The sequence below is a fragment of the Bidens hawaiensis genome, unplaced genomic scaffold, assembly GCF_021521415.1.
Source record: "Bidens hawaiensis isolate Kalapana, Puna unplaced genomic scaffold, B.hawaiensis_p1.1 tig00001440_1, whole genome shotgun sequence".
Lineage (NCBI taxonomy): Eukaryota > Viridiplantae > Streptophyta > Magnoliopsida > Asterales > Asteraceae > Bidens > Bidens hawaiensis.
Window position 1 is genome coordinate 3,184,727 of NW_027491081.1, and position 9,956 is coordinate 3,194,682.

Genomic DNA, 9,956 nt, shown 5'->3' on the forward strand with positions numbered 1-9,956 from the left:
TAAAGTATGCCCGAACAACAATCTTATTCAAAGTATACCCGAATAACTTTCATATAATACAAAGTGTGCTCGAAAAGAAATTCTAGCAGACAGTGTACTCGGAAAGTTAAATTTTTGAAATTACCAAGTATATTGAAGGAACACAAGTGTACCCGAAATATAAAGTGTGCTCGGAAAACAAAGTTTGCCCGAAAACACTTGTAATTTCAAAGAAATCATACACATACATATCACAGAGCATGCTCGGAATGAAATTAAACACATAAACATTTAAGTGTGCTATAGTCTAAAATTTCATAGAGCTTGCCTGAAAATCCTCTGTTAGCACTAAGCTTCCTAGGATAAACACATTTTATCATCAGGTATGCCCTTTTCCGGGGGATTTCACTATATCAAACCATACCCGAAAAATGACAAACTTAAACAGTAACATCTAAGCGTGCCCGGAAAGATTAACAAACCTTTCCTAACAACATATTCACACAAATTATAAAGCTTACTCGGTGTACTAACTTAAGTTCACAAAGTTTGCTTGGAATCACAATCAGCAAAGAACATGTATAGCCTGCCCGAACAAGAATTTCTTGTTAAAAGCTAGCTATAACAACACATAATCATCTCAAGACTTCAAGCCTGCTCGGGAGATTAGTACAACAGTGTACTCTACCCGGAAAGTGTAAACACTTCAAAGCATGCTCGAAAATCATAAAGTTAGTCAAAAATGACTAAGCTTACTCGGAAAGGTTGAAAAACATCAAACCGTACCCGAAATAACATATTCACACATAATCAACTGTTTTGTACTCGGAAAGGTTGTAAATCATTTAACCTTACCCGAAAATACATATTCAAACAGTTTCTGCTCGGGAAGGTTATAAGGGATCAAACCTTACCGAACTTACATATTCAACCTATTTTAGGCAAAATGCAACACTTTTTGACTTAAACCACTTTTCAAAATATATTTTTCTTTTTAGATCACAGTTTAAGAGCAAATGGTGCATTTAGAGATCAAATTTCAGTTATATTTCTCTTCAAAACAGTTTCTTCCATTTACTGAAAAGATCTCAAGAATGAGATCATATTGACTAAGTAGCTATCTCAATACTTCACTCTCAGCATTATTATGACAACATAGATAGGTTAACAGCAGGTATAAACTTAGCATGAATTTCATCTCTTTGGTGATATGATTTAGGTTCATTTAAAGCATAATGCATTAATGGCAACACTGTGCTATGATGCCTCATATCTCTTCTCAAAGCTTATTTGTCTTTCCCCATATCACCCCAATTTGACTCCAACCTCCTGTATTTAGTCAAAAATAGTTTTTGTATGACATAACTTATTGTATTTTTGTATTTTTGGATTCAAACATATATTGAGGTTGAACATTGGACTTACAGATAGCAACATGCCTTTCATTCAAGATGAGACAGATTTTGTCAACATCTTTGTAGTTCTTGTTGTAACCCTCTTGTTTGATAAAATATTTAAAACACATATCAACTTTTGGTTGATTTATTCATTCTTCCCCTTGTTTTTGATATTTTCTCAAATTTTCTAAAAGTATGTTCCTTGTCATATTTAAAAATGTTTCCTTTTGGTTGACCAAATAACAACAGGCTCGTGTATGACTGGGTAATCACTTTTCTGCCTATCATTTGGAGAGATTTATCTTGAGACATTCAAAGACAACTATGCATCTCCACATAAAGATTAGCATATTCATTATGTTTATATCACCTTAGATTTTACATCATCATGGGAAAGCAACCATATATGTTAATGACTATACTAAGGTCTTTTTAGCCTATTAATTCTATATGATCAGCTAAGTAGTCGATGTACTATCATTTCCCAATTAAAATTCAGTTTAACATTCAATCACCCCAATATCTCTTTATTGTCAGGTTAATGGCTATCCTGTTTGACCAGAAGTGGTTAACAGGACCAAACATACATATGAGTATATGTCCTTCCAAAGTCAGAGCTATTGACATAGCTTTAAGTGAAGGAATAAGAAACAAGTCATAATTGCCCCAAATGCATTCAGTTTTCAGGTCAATGGCTATCCTTTGAATCTATAGAGATTTAAGGACCAAACATACACAAGTGCATGTCCTTCCAACTAGGCAAATGATATAGTTTTCAGCAAAAACAACTATTTGAGACTTTTCTTAAAAAAATCCTTCTTTTAAGCTTCTTAAAAGCTTGAACTGAATAATCTTATCATATCTCAACACCATTAATCAACTTGCTCATGTTTTGACCAAAATATTGTATTTATGCAAAATTCATTATAAAATTCATTGAATCACTTAATTTTAACATAAAACACATTTTGACATAAACAGTTGCATCACATAATCAAATCTTAATCATTCTTAACATCATCAAGAAAAACAGACTATACTAACATTCAAAGTCTATCATATCTTAACAACATCAGAAGATCAGATAAATAACATATTCAAGTAATCATAAACATGTGATTACTCATGACATCAGACAAGCATTCAATTTCACCCAAACAGATCAAACTACTTATCATAACATCAGATCAGTTAATTTGATAGTCAAGAATTATCATCAATTTCAAACAAATTGCACAGATATTTACTTAAGCACCTATCAGTTAACTTCAAACATATTCAATCAACATTCAGTCGAAACATATTCAAAACATATTCAATTAACATTCAGTCGAAACATATTCAAAATATATTCAATCAACATTCAGTTGAAACATATTCAATCAACATTCAGTTGAAACATATTCAATATGTGTAATCTCTAATAAAATAATCAGTTATCACAGAGAGACACACATACATACAGTTAAGGCAAACACCATTTAACATACTCAATAACATACTCAATAACATACTCAGGAACATATTTTAACAGAAACATTCAACATGTGTGACTTCTTCTAAACTTTTCAGTTAGCACATAGAGGTACACAACCAAGCACACATCCTTAATCAGATTTCATCAGAGTTGATCATCCCAGGACTTTCAAAAGAAAGTTGAACCTGGTTCTGTCAAGTGGTTTGGTGAATAGGTCAGCCAAGTTATCACTTGTATCAAGTCTTTGCATTTCAATCAGACCTTTTTCACCGCAATCTCTGATGAAGTGATGTCTGATTTCAATGTGCTTAGTCTTAGAATGTTGCACAGGATTCTTAACAGTAAAATATGCAGCAGTATTATCAATCAGAATATGGGTGTTTAGAAAATTCAAACCATAATCCAGCATCTGATTTTGAATCCAGAGAACTTGTACACAACAGGCAGATGCAGCAACATATTCAGCTTCTGGAGTGGAGATTGATACTGTAGTCTGTTTTTTGCATTGCCATGACACTAGCCTTTCACCCAAAAACTGGCATCCCCCTGATGTTGACTTTCTGCTCATGTTACACCCATCATAATCACTGTCTGTATAAGCAAGCAGATCAAAGGCTTGATTCTTAGGATACCAAATTCCTAAGTCTGGTCTTCCCTTCAAATATCTGAATATTCTTTTCACAGCATTCATGTGGGAGACTTTTGGATTTGACTGGAACCTTGCACATACACACACAGCAAACATGATATCTGGTCTTGTTGCAATCAGATACATCAGAGATCCAATCTTGGCTCTGTATTCATGTTCATCTACTGACTCCCCCTTTTCATCAGCAATCATCTTTTCTTTGGTGTCCATTGGAGTTGAAGCAGTCTTGTAATCATGACAGTTGAACTTGTTCAAAATGTCCTGCACATATTTAGTTTGGTGAATGAAGATCCCTTCAGCCTTTTGTAGAACTTGCAGTCCCAGAAAGAAGTTCATTTCACCCATGGAACTCATGCTATACTTGGATTTCATCACCCCTTCAAACTCCAAACACATAATTTCATTTGTAGATCCAAAGATGATATCATCAACATAGACTTGTAAAAGCAACAAATCTGACCCCTTTCTTTTGTAGAAGAGTGTCTTGTCAATGGCTCTCCTTGTGAAACCATTTTCAAGTAGATGAGTTGATAGCTCATCATACCATGCTCTAGGAGCCTGATGCAGTCCATAAAAGGCTTTGTTTAACTTGTACACCCTGTTTGGATACATGGGATCCTCAAAACCTGGTGGCTGAGCTACATACACCTCTTCATCAATCTTTCCATTTAGGAATGCAGATTTAACATCAAGCTGGAATACTCTAATGTTCTTTGAGGCAGCATATGCAAGGAAAATTCTTATGGCTTCCAGTCTTGCAACTGGTGCAAACACTTCCTCAAAGTCTATCCCTTCTTCTTGAAGACATCCCAGTGCTACAAGTCTAGCTTTGTTTTTAATCACTAAACCCTTTCATCCCTTTTGTTTCTGAAAACCCACTTGGTTCCAATTGCATATCTGTCATATGGCTTGTCTACAAGATCTCACACATGTAGATCTCTAAACTGTGCCAATTCCTCTTGCATTGCCTCTACCCAACTATTGTCTTTTAAAGCTTGAGCAATGTTCTTTGGTTCTATTTGAGATAGAAAGCAAGAGTACAGACAGATGTTTCCAATCTCAGAATGACTTCTTGTAACTCTTTCATGCAAGTCACCAATGATATTTTCAGCATGATGATTCTTTTCAACAGTAGGAGTTTGTATTATCATATTTGTAGACAAATTTGTGTCAAGATTTGTTTCATTGAGTTCAGGTTCTTCAATGATCAAATCAGCTTCTGCATCATGAAACTCTTGTGCTTCCTCATTGTTTTGTCCTGAAGTAGATGCACCATTGTTTCCCAGATTCAAATTTTGAAATAAGTCTTGAAATCTTTCTGTTGTGACAGCTTCTTCATTTGATTGGTTGCTTGTGTCACTCTCATTCTCAACTTGATCATTCTGTACATTTGGACTGTCTTGATTGTTCACAGCCTGATCCTGTTCAATGACCTTGCTTGAGGAGCTGTTCACAAAAGTGTATTCCTTTTCTTTTCTAGCAACCTTTTTCCACAATTCTTCTAAGTCCAATTCTTTCTTCTTATTCTCTTCAAGTACACTGGTCTTGTAGAATGAATCATCAAAGTCTTCAGAATAAATCTTGAATGACTTTATTAACTTCTCATGATCAAACAGCCATTCTGCACCACTGACTGTGTTGAACTGATTCTCATTAAAAATGATGTCAGAAGACTCTATCACACTCATGTGATCTTTCACATATACTCTGTATGCCTTTGAGTGAGTAGAATATCCAACAAAGAAACAATCTAGTGACTTAGTTTGAAACTTGTTCAAATAATCTCTAGTGTTCAAAAGAAAACATTTGCAACCAAAGGGCTTGAAAAAATTGATGTAAGGCTTTCTATTATTGAAAATTTCATATGGAGTCTTGTTATGCCTTTTGTTTACAAGCACCCTGTTTTGAACATAACATGCTGTATTGATTGCTTCAGCCCAAAAAGTAACAGGCAAATTTGCATCTGCCAACATGGTTCTGGCAGCTTCTATCAAAGTTCTGTTTCTTCTTTCTGCCACTCCATTTTGTTCAGGAGTTCTAGGAGCTGAAAATTGTTGAAATATCCCTTTCTGTGTGCAAAATTCTTCCATAACTCCATTCTTGAACTCTGTACCATTGTCACTTCTCATCATCTTGACTTTCTTATTCAGCTTGTTCTCACTCATTGTGACACAACCTTTAATCAACTCAGCAGTCTCATCTTTGGTACTTAGGAAATAAACCCAAGTATATCTTGAATAGTCATCAATGATCACCAGACAGTATCTTTTCTTTCCAATACTTGGCACACTCACAGGACCAAAAAGATCCACGTGAAGTAACATAAGTGGTTGATCAATTGAATTGATGAACTTTGTCTTGTGAGTAGACTTGTGCTGTTTTCCCTTTTGACATGAGTCACAATGATCATCTAACTTGAATTCTCTTGTAGGTAAACCAATCACATGCTCACCTTTGACCAGTCTATTCATGTTCTTCAAGTTTACATGACACAGTTTCCTATGCCACAATTTAGATTCATTTTAAGTGGCTTTGGAAACAAAACATGCACCTCCTTTTGAAATGGCTTCTTTCATATTCAACTCATACAAGTTTCCATTTCTTAGTGCCATCATCATAATCATTTCAGGTGGAATTACAAACTCAGGTTTTAAAATGAAACAGTGTGAATCGTCAAAACTGACTTTGTACCCCTTATCACACATTTGTGATATGCTCAGCAGATTGTACTGAAGACCTTCAACATGAAATACATTGTCAAATGAGACTTTCCCATTTGTTAAGATTCCTTTTCCAAAAATCTTTCCACCATTCTCATCACTCCCAAAAGCTACTGGACCTTCATACTTCTCTTCATAGTTGACAAGATATCTCTTGTCACAAGTCATGTGCCTAGAACAACCACTATCCATATACCATATGTCATTAAGAGGAGTGGACTGTTCCTGCACATATAGAGAAAATTTGATTAGTTATGTGATGAAGTGCAAGTCTTATCAACTTGCAGCTCATCAGATTCAGTTTTAGTCACAGCTTGGGAAGTAAGTGTTGTTGGTTTAGGATCTTCATGAGCCAATTCTAAGTTGTCTGAATGATCAGTTTCATAATCACACTCTCTTGGAGTTTTGACAAGTGAGGTTGGAAACTGGTATTCAGCTGAGTCAGTGACATACTCCTGTATCACATAGTCCTTCATCTCAGAGTAGTCTCTTGCATCAACAATTTGTTCAACCTTACTCTCAGTCTTAGGTTTCCAAAGGAAACCATGTGGTTCATATCCATGTCTTAGTAGAAACTTCTCATCACCAGTGAGTTCTGTTGGTTTAATTCTAGAATGTGCATCTTTTCTTCTTGTTTTCTAACTGCTTGATGATCCTTGAGAACCATCAGATTTGACTGATTGAGTATCTTGCTTGATTCTCACAGACTGATAGTTCTTTTTGGTCAATTTCTCATGCCTTTAGGAGATTTGCTTTTTCTTTTTAGTTCAGTCACTTTCTTCTCAACTCCTGTCTCCTTTTCAGATTTCTTCTTCTCTTTGTTCATGGTTTCATTACCACACACCTTTCCTTTTCCCAGATATTCATCATACTTCTGTTTGTACAGGACAAAGTCTTGACCATACTTTGTTCCATCTGGTACATGAAATGGTTTGAATTTTAATCTTTCATTACATGAATTTGTGTGGTGACCATATTCATCACACCTTTTGCACCAAACCTTGCCTTTGAATATTTCATGTTCTTTTGGTTTCTTGTATCTTTCACTTGGCTTAGGTGTCTTGACTCCTAGAGTCTTCTGATTCTTTAAACCATCAAAATCAATTGAAAAATGAACAAATTCCTCAATCTTGATGTCTTGTCTTTCAAGTTTGCTTTTGACAAAGACAATTTTCTCCATAATCATAGGTTCTTCATCACTGCTTTCTCTAACCCTTGTCAGTCTTTTCTCATATTCTTCCATAGTTTTCACTTCTCCAACATCAAGCACCTCATGACTAGAAAAGATTGGATAAACTGGGATAAAATTTTCTGTATCAACCTTTTCAGTCACCTTTTTCTTCTTCTTGTTCTGCTTTATCCTTCTCAATACAGCCTTGCTTGGAGGTCTGACTGCATTGTAGTCTATCTTCCTCCTTTCACAAATATCAAAAGAAACATGTTCTCTTTTCATTTTGTCATTCTGTTTCTTCAATTTTGGTGGGACTGGTGGATACTTTGGAAGTTTATCAACAGATTCAGGTTTCTTATATTTTCTTCCTCTTTCAGCAGCTTTGATTTCCTTTTCAGTAATTTTATCACTCAAATCACTCAAATCATCTTGATCCAACTCAACTGAATCAAAGTCATCCTCAGAGACTTGAACTCCAATTGACTTATCCTCTTTTACTTCTTTCTTAATCACAAATTCTCCTTCTTCATTCACTTCTACCTTTTTGTACAAATCAACAACTTCTTCCCTGTCTTGAAAGACATCTTTGAATTGTTGCAAGTATGCATCTCTTTTCTCTTTGTCAACTTTTGGCATAAAATTGTTGTTGAATGGAGGTGGAACTGTTTTGTATTTGTCTTGTTCTTTCACCTGATTCAGTATACCACATATGTTTCCAGTTGAGACTAAATTCTTCATAAATTCAGTTTCAACCTTTAGTCTTGTGTTTTGCACCTTTTCTTCAACTAACATCTTCTTTAATCCATCAATCTCAGTGATGTATCTGGTTTGAGTTCTGTAAATGATCATGCAATCATCTTCAAGGCTTTTAATCTTTTCATCACTGATCATCTCACTTGCCTCATACTCATTTATGATACTTTGTTTTCTAAAACGCTCACTTTTCAGCTTGCCTACTTTTGTTTTCAATTCAATGATAAGTTCATTTAAATCAACTGTAGGGGCAGAGTGTACCTGAGATGATGATCCCTTTTCTTTCTCAATTATGGCCATTAATGCCACATTTGCTTTCCTGATATCATCTGCAATGTCCTCTTCATGATTGCTCCAATCAAAATTTCCTTCATGTTGTGTAGTCACTGCCACATTTCCTTGATTTCTGATCTGATTTTGATTTGCTGGAACAATGTTGTTTGGAAGATTTTGAGCTTCTTGAAGGTTTTGATTGTTATTCATTTGAAAACCTTGATTCTGTTGCATACTTTGTTGTTGATTATTCATTTGAGGCTGAAAGTTGTTGAAGTTTGGGTTGTAGTTGTTGTTATTGAAGTTGTTCATTTGATTGCTGTTGTTGTTGAATCTTGGCTGATTTTGTTGGTAATTCTGCTGACCTCTTGGTTGATTTTGTTGATATTGATGCTGACCTCCTGGTTGTTGATTCTGGAATTGATTCATTTGAAAATTTCTTGGTTGATTGCATTTTCTTGCAAAATGACCAGGTTGCTGACAATTGTAGCATATTGCTTTTGACTTGTCAATCCAATCCTGTCATTAGGACCAGAAACCAGAGACCTACCAGTTCTGTTATACAGCCTTTTACTTCTCAAACCCAACATGGCAGCTTGCCACTTCAAATCCATGCCTTCCAAATCATCTGCATCAATTTGTTCCAAATTATCTTGTACCACACTTGTGTGAATTAGGTTCTTTGCAACAAATTCATTATATGACTCAGTAAACATAGACAATAAGGCTTGATTTTCATTGCTTTAACTATGTCCTTTTCCAGTGTTAGGAACATTTCCACTTGACATAGAGGCAGAATCAGAATCATCAATCAGTTGCACATTGAACCTCTGCTGATTTCTTTGATTACTTGTGCTACCCCCAATGAAAGATTTTGGAGTGACAGCATTATGTTCAGCTGGTTCTTCAATAATGGAAATTTGCTGTTGGTTTTTGGTAGACAGATTTCCCATGGGTGCAATCAATGCATTTGAAACATTGAAACATGGTATATCTTCCTTAATCATCTCATTCTCAATCATTTCAAGTTCAGCAGCCTGAAGAAAGCGTACTACATCATCCAATTTGAATTCATTGAAATTTTGCTTCTGGAGGATGAATTTGCAAGCAGTATACCATTCTTTTGGCATTGAGTTAAGTAACTTTGTATTCAAATCAAAGTCAGTCATTACGGAATCAGTTGTCCTCAACTCATTCACAATACTAAGAAAATGTTCTAGTATTGATTTCAACCTTTCTCCATCCCTATACTTGAACCTTTCCAACTGTTGCTTCAATCTTTGCTTCTTTATGTTCTTTAGTTCAGTATTCCCTTTATACATTTCAAGGATAGCATCATACATTTGTTTGGCAGTTGTGTGATGAGCCAACTTGGTCAGAATCTCCCAAGACAAACCTAGCTTAATCATAGCTAAGGCTTTGTCATCCACCTTTCTCATTTTTTCCCTTACAGCAGCAGTTGCAGTTGCATTAGCACCTTCTTCAACAGCAGTTTGTGGACCATTCTTGATGGAGTTCCACATATCAATATCATTGT